We start from the raw sequence: 8,100 nt of genomic DNA, 5'->3' as shown, positions 1-8,100 counted from the left end.
CCACATGGTGCATTTTAGCTGTGTATGTTTTTACTTGTGACAAATCTATTTGTAATGACCTTTTTGATAAACATGTGTGGAATGTGCAAACCTATCTCCCCTCAGATGTTAATATCACATGAGTGATGAATGCACAATGGAACATGATGTAGAACCGAACAAATTTTTAGAGATCTGGAGCTGAAAATCTAAGCTGTCGAAACCGGTCAATAAAAACAGTTTAGATTGAAATCTAGCCCATAGACTGTTTCTTTAAAGTACATAGAGATCGCTGATTCTCATTTGTCATTATAAGAAACTTCATTGAAGTTATTTGCCAGTTTAAGTTTAGGGAACAGACCTATAATGAACAGGTTGCTGGAAATATGGGGTGAAATATCGCAAAGGTGCCATCAGAAAACAAATTTGGTGAACAAGCAAAACAAAATAAAAATTTTGTACACCTGCTTGATGTGTATTTACGTAGAAATCGATAACTGGCTGTATTACCTTTCCAGTATAAGGAAATTTTTGAAAGTGGAGTCTGTTTAATTGACAATAGCAAATTAGAACAAAAAGTGATTGATGAACTTTTATCATAGACTTTCTTTTACCAGTATAAAGCTTACAGTAGACACTCAAGTTAACAAAACACACAGACTCAGAGAGGAACAAAGCACAAACTGAGTGTGACTTTTTGGATTCCTTTTTGAATTCCTTTTTGGACTCTATTTCTAAACTAATTTGTAGTAAAAATGTGAAATGGAACAGTTAAATATTAATCTAATGCACTTTGGCCATTTCTTTAACACAATTATTTTCTATCAACATTCTAACGTGTTCTGTCATTGTTAGCACTTTTTTAAAGACTACATTTAAGTTTCATTTGTCTTCTTATATTTGTCCTGAGGCTCGGAGTTCCATGTGACTTTTCAATATAAATGTGTACATCACTTGTAACAATTATTAACAAGGTTTACATGAAATAATTGCATTTCAAATGCTATTAATCGCTTTCTGAAGCAAAATTGAATCAGTCCAACAATAATATTATTTACCAACAGACGAAACTGCATACAGTTTCTGTTATGACAATTGCTGTGGTGTCACTTTGGTTGCAAGTCACTCCTGCACCCCATATCAGTTGAATAAGACCAGATATTAAAGTTACCCTATAACAAATTTGGAATTATGCTACGTGCTAGTGTACTTAAAGACAGTCTAACACAATTCACTTGCATTCTTAATAACTATTTCTGTAATGGAGACACAGGGCATCTGTGTAGACTCATATTTAAATCGCCACCACCTGCTGGCGAGTGCGCCACAGAGAATTGCGCAAGCCTCTTCGTCACTGACCAACAATTAGGGTATACATTAAAACAAGAAGTGCACCTTCATGCAAGCATATTTACATAGGCATTACAATACAAAACTTTTCATTGTGTGATATATTTTGAAACTCTTCAGGGTGGACTGACCCCATTATCATTTTAATCGAACAGTTTACAAACTCTTCAGTGTGGACTGTTCCCATTATCATTTTAATCAAACAGTTTACAAATGAGTCAATGTCATTATAAAGACCATTGTCATGGAAATCATTGCTGTTCTAGTTTTCACTTAGAGATTTCTGTAGAAAATCTCCATTTTCTGCCTGAGAACGGATTGTATATGAAGAACTAGCCGTTTCGCACTTACTTACTTCAAGGTAGTAATTACAAGTTTTCTCTCAACATTATGGCCATAGTTCGTCACTGAGTTAACACAACTTCCATGAATGGCAATAATATGCAGCATTGAGGGCTAGTTCCAGAATGGGGCATGTAAGAGGTACGAAAAACAATATTTGGAATATCGAGCGCCACTGGCCATTGGAGAGGGAAGGATTGAGAACATTGAATCTGTCCACCCTAGAATCCAAATAAACTGCCAGTATTATATTCAGTTTCACCATTTGTAGAATTGAGTAAGCTGATGTGAAACTACAAATCACCTTCCACTAACTATCCAATAATACTTGCTTACTCAGACAGAAATCTTAACTGTGGATCATATAATGGGATCATCAATACAATGTAAATTAAGAATGATGTGCTCAAAACTGCAGTGGCAAAACATTTTATTACTAGCAACCCTAAATATAGAAAGTTAATATTATATTACTGTTAAAATACACACCATATAGTCATAGTCAGGACACATGCTGTTTGGATTAAAAACACACATGATGTTTTCAAAGTTGTTTGGTACTCACCAATAATGAAATCATGCTCCACATCGTTTTTTCTCTTTATTGGCTTAAGTATGGTAACATTATTATTGTGACCAAACTTTCACAACCATCTCTCAGCATTTCAAAGAATATGTAGGATCTTTTTATAAATGCAAATAAAATTAACGAATATTTCTTTTAACTAGGCTGTAATAAAACTTATTTACAACTATACAGTTGCTACATAATTTTTAGAAATCAATCTTTATGGGTGCCAGTTGAACTCTCAGACACACAACGTCCTGCGACTGTAGCACAATAAACAGTACTAAAACCGACACTTTTTGTAGTGATCTTTGATATGGTGGAGCACTGAAACTGCATATTATCCGAATACACAGGTATAAGTATCAGAGCTACCAATACTGCATATTAGCATTAAAACTATGATGGCAATTGCTCTGTTTGCTTTCGACACTAATCAGCGTGATTGAAGGAAAGTGGAGCCATATAGTTAAAAATACTTTATCTTTTATGACATGGTTAAAAGTGGTATCACCTGTGTGACGCCACAGTAATTAGGTGTTGCAGTTTCTGCATAGTTATACAGTTTTCTGCATGATTCAAGCAGATATTATGTATTAGTACAGAGTGTGGCATTCTAATTGAGTCAAGAATTAATTACACATAAAAGAAAATGCAAAGGATATCAAAATGGATTTCAGACTGGAATCAAATGGAAATTACAAATACACCTTTAAAAGAATTACCATTCAAACATGAAAATAGTTTTATAAATCATTTCCGAATTACAAAACAAATTTAGAATATTTCTCGAATCATGTATCGGGCTCCATTCAAAGATCAGGAAAACAAATTTTGGATGCAATACCAGTTTGCCTGAAACTACAGGTGGTAGATACGGCATGTCAGCGCTACAATGTATCTACAGCGTCCTCAAAAGTACAGTTTTAGGGTTCTTATACGAGATGCTGGATGCTGTTTACAGATGTAGCATTCATTATAAATTTTCTATTCGTGAATCGCTTTCGAATAACAAGAAAAAATGTTGAGTAGTTGTAGAGCTGCATATTGGACACTTTAAAAATTCCGATACTCATATTAAAGATGCAGTATTAGCTCGAGTGAAACTACAAATGACACTTCGATATTTGACATCTGGCATTTACCTGTCACCTCTCCAATATTTATACCATGTCTCCAAATACAAAGTTTTAAATTCCAGTATTGAATGCCTCTGCATGTGCTGTAATTGTATTAATCTTACACTCATTATACCTATGTGAGCGATACATAAGGGTTGTAATATATTCGTAGAGTCATCATTCAAAGTCGCTTCTGGAAATTTTGTTAGTGGCCTTTCTCAGGATAGTTTGTCTATCTTCAAAGTCTGCAGTTCAGCTTCTTCAGCATCTCTGTGAAACTCTCACAAAGGACAAACAAACCTGTGACCATTCATGCTGCCCTTCACTGTATACTTTCAATATCTCCTGGTATGGATCCCACACACTTGAGCAATATGTTAGAACCAATCACATGACTAATTTGTTAGCAACTTCCATTGTAGACTGATTGCACTTCCCCAGTATTTTACCAATAAACTGGAGTCTACCCCTATGCTTTACCCACAACTGAACCTGAGTGATCATTCCACCGCATATCCCAACGAAGTGTTACACCTAGGTATTTATATTAGCTGGCTGATTCTAACTGTGGCTCATTTGTATTAGGATTCTACGTTTTTTTCGTTTTGAAGTGCAGAGTTTTACATTTCTAAACATTTAAAGCAAGTTGCCAGTCCTTGCATCCGTTTGAAATCTTATCATGATCTGACTGAATGTTTACACAGCTTCATTATGGATGACTGCATCATTTACAAAAAGTCTGAAGTTACTATTAATATTAATCTTCATATCAGCGCACACTCCGCTGCAGAGTGAAAATCTCATTCTGGAAACATCCCCCAGGCTGTGGCTAAGCCATGTCTCCGCTATATCCTTTCTTTCAGGAGTGCTAGTTCTGCAAGGTTCGCAGGAGAGCTTCTGTAAAGTTTGGAAGGTAGGAGACGAGATACTGGCAGAAGTAAAGCTGTGAGTACCGGGCGTGAGTCGTGCTTCGGTAGCTCAGATGGTAGAGCACTTGCCCGAGAAAGGAGAATGTCCCGAGTTCGAGTCTCGGTCGGGCACACAGTTTTAATCTGCCAGGAAGTTTCATATCAGCGCACACTCCGCTGCAGAGTGAAAATCTCATTCTGGACTATTAATATTGGTTGCAAGCTCATTGATATGCAACATAAACAGCAAGGATCCTAGCGCACTTCCCTGGTGCACACCTGAAGTTATTACTGCATCTAACAATGACTCTCCATCCAAAATAGCGTGCTGCATCCTCCCTACGAAAAATTCCTCAATCCAGTCGCAAAATTCAGTTAACACCCCATATGACCGCACTTTTGACAACAAGCACAGGTGTGGTAATGAGTGAAATGTTTCTCGAAAATCAATAAATACTGCATCTACCAGACTGCTTTGATCCTAGTATTTTAGTGTATTTTAGTATGTCATGTGAGAAAAGAATGAGCTGGGTTTCACATGATTGCTATTTCCGGAATTCGTACTGGTTGGCATGGAGGAGGTAATTCTGTTCGAGATACCCCATCATGTTTGAGCTCAGAATATGTTGTAAGATACTACAACAAATCGATATCAAGGATATTTTACTCTGCTACCCTCTTAAAGAAGGGCGTGACCTGTGCTTTCTTCCAACTACTAGGCACAATTTTTTTGAGACATCTGTGACAGATTACAGTTAGAAGAGGGGCTAAATCAGCTGTAAATTCGGTATAAAATCTGAAAGGGATTCCATTGGGCTCTGAAGCTTTGTTCAATTTCAACGATTTCAGCTGTTTCTCAACACCACTGACACTGATACTTATTTCCCTCATCTTTTCAGTGTTGTTGTTGTTGTTGTGGTCTTCAGTCCTGAGACTGGTATGATGCAGCTCTCCATGCTACTCCATTCTGTGGAAACTTTTTCGTCTCCCAGTACCTACTGCAGCCTACATCCTTCTGAATCTGCTTAGTGTATTCATCTCTTGGTCTCCCTCTACGATTTTTACCCTCCATACTGCCCTCCAGTACTGAATTGGTGATCCCTTGATGCCTCAGAACATGTCCTACCAACCGATCCCTTCTTCTAGTCAAGTTGTGCCACAAACTCCTCTTCTCCCCAATTCTATTCAATACCTCCTCATTAGTTATGTGCTCTACCCATCAAATCTTCATTATTCTTCTGTAGCACCACATTTCGAAAGCTTCTATTCTCTTCTTGTCCAAACTATTTATCGTCCATGTTTCACTTCCATACATGGCTACACTCCATACAAATACTTTCAGAAACGACTTCCTGACACTTAAATCAATACTCGATGTTAACAAATTTCACCTCTTCAGAAACGCTTTCCTTGCCATTACCAGTCTACATTTTATATCCTCTCTACTTCGACCATCATCATTTATTTTGCTCCCCAAATAGCAAAACTCCTTTAGTACTTTGTGTCTCATTTCCTAATCTAATTCCCGACTTAATTCGCCTACATTCCATTATCCTCGTTTATCTTTTGTTGATGTTCATCTTATACTCTCCTTTTCAGTGTTATGAGGATTAAATTGCGGCAGTTCTCCTGGATTTTTCTTTGTAATGGAAAAACTGAAAACAAAGTTAAGCATTTCAGCTTTTGCTTTGCCATCCTCAATGTCAGTTCCTGTTTAATTCGCTAGGGACTGGACACTGACTTTTGTGCCGCTAACAGCCTTTATGTACAACCAGAATTGCTTTGGGTTTTGTCAAATATCATTTGACAACAATTCTCGACAATTCCTGCCCACCAGGACATGAGGTGTGTCTGGCCTCGGTTAGCTTGGTTTATTCCTCCACGTCTCCAATTCACCGTCACAGCATCGATTGTCAACATGGGCAGCTGACAGACCATCTGACAATGCTCTGCTATGGAAGCCTCACACATTGATCTCTAGACAGACAAACGCGTTTTGTTCAGCAGTTCTCTATCTACAGTGCTATGCTTTGTTTTACATCTGTAATGCGGTAGTCTCTGTTTCTTTAGTAGTTTCTTTAAGTGAGGAGTCCTATTATGAACGGTTCTACTGGGTACACATCTATCCAGTGCGTGGTCAGCTACACTTTTAAACTTGAGACAGAGTTCGTCTACATGCTGCTGCCCTGTGCTTAAACTTTCAGTTCCTCATTGAGATACGACACTTCTGATTTTTTATCTAATTTACTAAACATATATATCTTTATGATTGTTTCAGTTATTCTTTGTACTCTGTTAATCATTGTTGCCACAGCCGTATCATGGTCACTGATGTGGACATCCTCAAGGAGGTCAGGTCTATTTGTTGCCATTACATCCAATATCTTTTCATCATGAGCAAGCTTACTAACTACCTGTTCTAGTTAGTTTTCAGAGAAGGCATATAGCAATGTTTCACAGGGTGTCTTACCTCCCCCGTCACTAACAAAACTGTAATTTTCTCCCGATTAATGGATTACTTAAGTTCCACCAATGATTACATTATGATTTGGAAACTTTCGTTCAAGCAAAACATTCTCACATTCAGCTTCAATTGCTATCATGATGGATTTGAGTTTTTTGTCTATTGCAAGGAATATGCCACCTTCATTTCTCATTAGTCTATCCATATACACTTAAATTTTCCCCAGAGATCTCAATGCCATTAATTTCAGGCTCAACCATCCATAATTTTAAGCAACCTTGATGTCTAAACTTCTGCATTTTTAGTGATGGTTTTTGTACTTCCAGGAAAAGATTGTTCCATACAGTTCAAGACTGTGTAATAATGTTGCTAACGACAGGTTTTTAAACGTTGTTGGTACTCCAGAACACACATCACACACAAGACAAATTTACTAAATGGAAACCAAATTACAGCGATGGTGCTTTGAAATACAGTCAAAAGGACACAGCCAAAGGATGCTATTCAGTGGTGGGAATGGTAAGTGGAGTCACAAAATAAAATGGAGTTGAACATTTTGTCACAAGATAAATGTTGCATAACTTGTGTCATGTAACTGACAACTGTGTGTTTACACATGCATCTGTGGTGTCACTGCAGTATGCTATCATCTTGGGCGTCATATTAGTTGCACGTGTGAATGGGGCTTAAATCATGAACGATGATTTACTACGAACAATTGTATGTACAGTACTATTAACTTCAGAAAACTCTCAGACATGCGCATTTGTTCACGTTGATATGTTCCGAAGTTATGAATGAGGGATTCTTTGAATGCTAAAATCGTATAAAGCATTGCTTTACTTGAATTTGTTTAAAATCTGGTAGTTGGTTTCTAATACAGTATTAAGCTGACATATCATACGTTCCACATTACACTTCAAGGAGATGAGAGCCTCTGTTTTCGTTAGTAATATTATTTTTAAAATTTAGTAAGAACAACATATATTTTTCGCAATATTATTTTAGTTGAAGCTTTGTTATATTGCTGATTGGGTAAATAATGCTCCTTTTTAATTTGTGTGACCATAGTATCCATAAATACTGTACAGCTATTTATAGATTTGAAAACGATATTTGCAACTATTAACAAAATTAATAAAGAAACATATAGTTTCCCTAACGACTTTCATGACCGAGCGTGGTGGCGCAGTTATAGCAAAAAGAACTCGCATTCCAGAGGACTACGGTTCAAACCCGCGTCCCGCCCCCCTGATTAGGTTTTCAGTGACTTCCCTAAATCGCTTCAGGCAAATGCCCGGACGGATCCTTTAAAGGGCACAGCCGATTTCCTTTCCCACCCTTCCCTAATCCAACCGGACTGATGAC

This window comes from Schistocerca nitens, chromosome 11, assembly GCF_023898315.1.
Source record: "Schistocerca nitens isolate TAMUIC-IGC-003100 chromosome 11, iqSchNite1.1, whole genome shotgun sequence".
NCBI classification, from domain to species: domain Eukaryota; kingdom Metazoa; phylum Arthropoda; class Insecta; order Orthoptera; family Acrididae; genus Schistocerca; species Schistocerca nitens.
The sequence above is the reverse complement of the archived record's forward strand: the minus strand, read 5'-3'. Positions refer to the sequence as shown.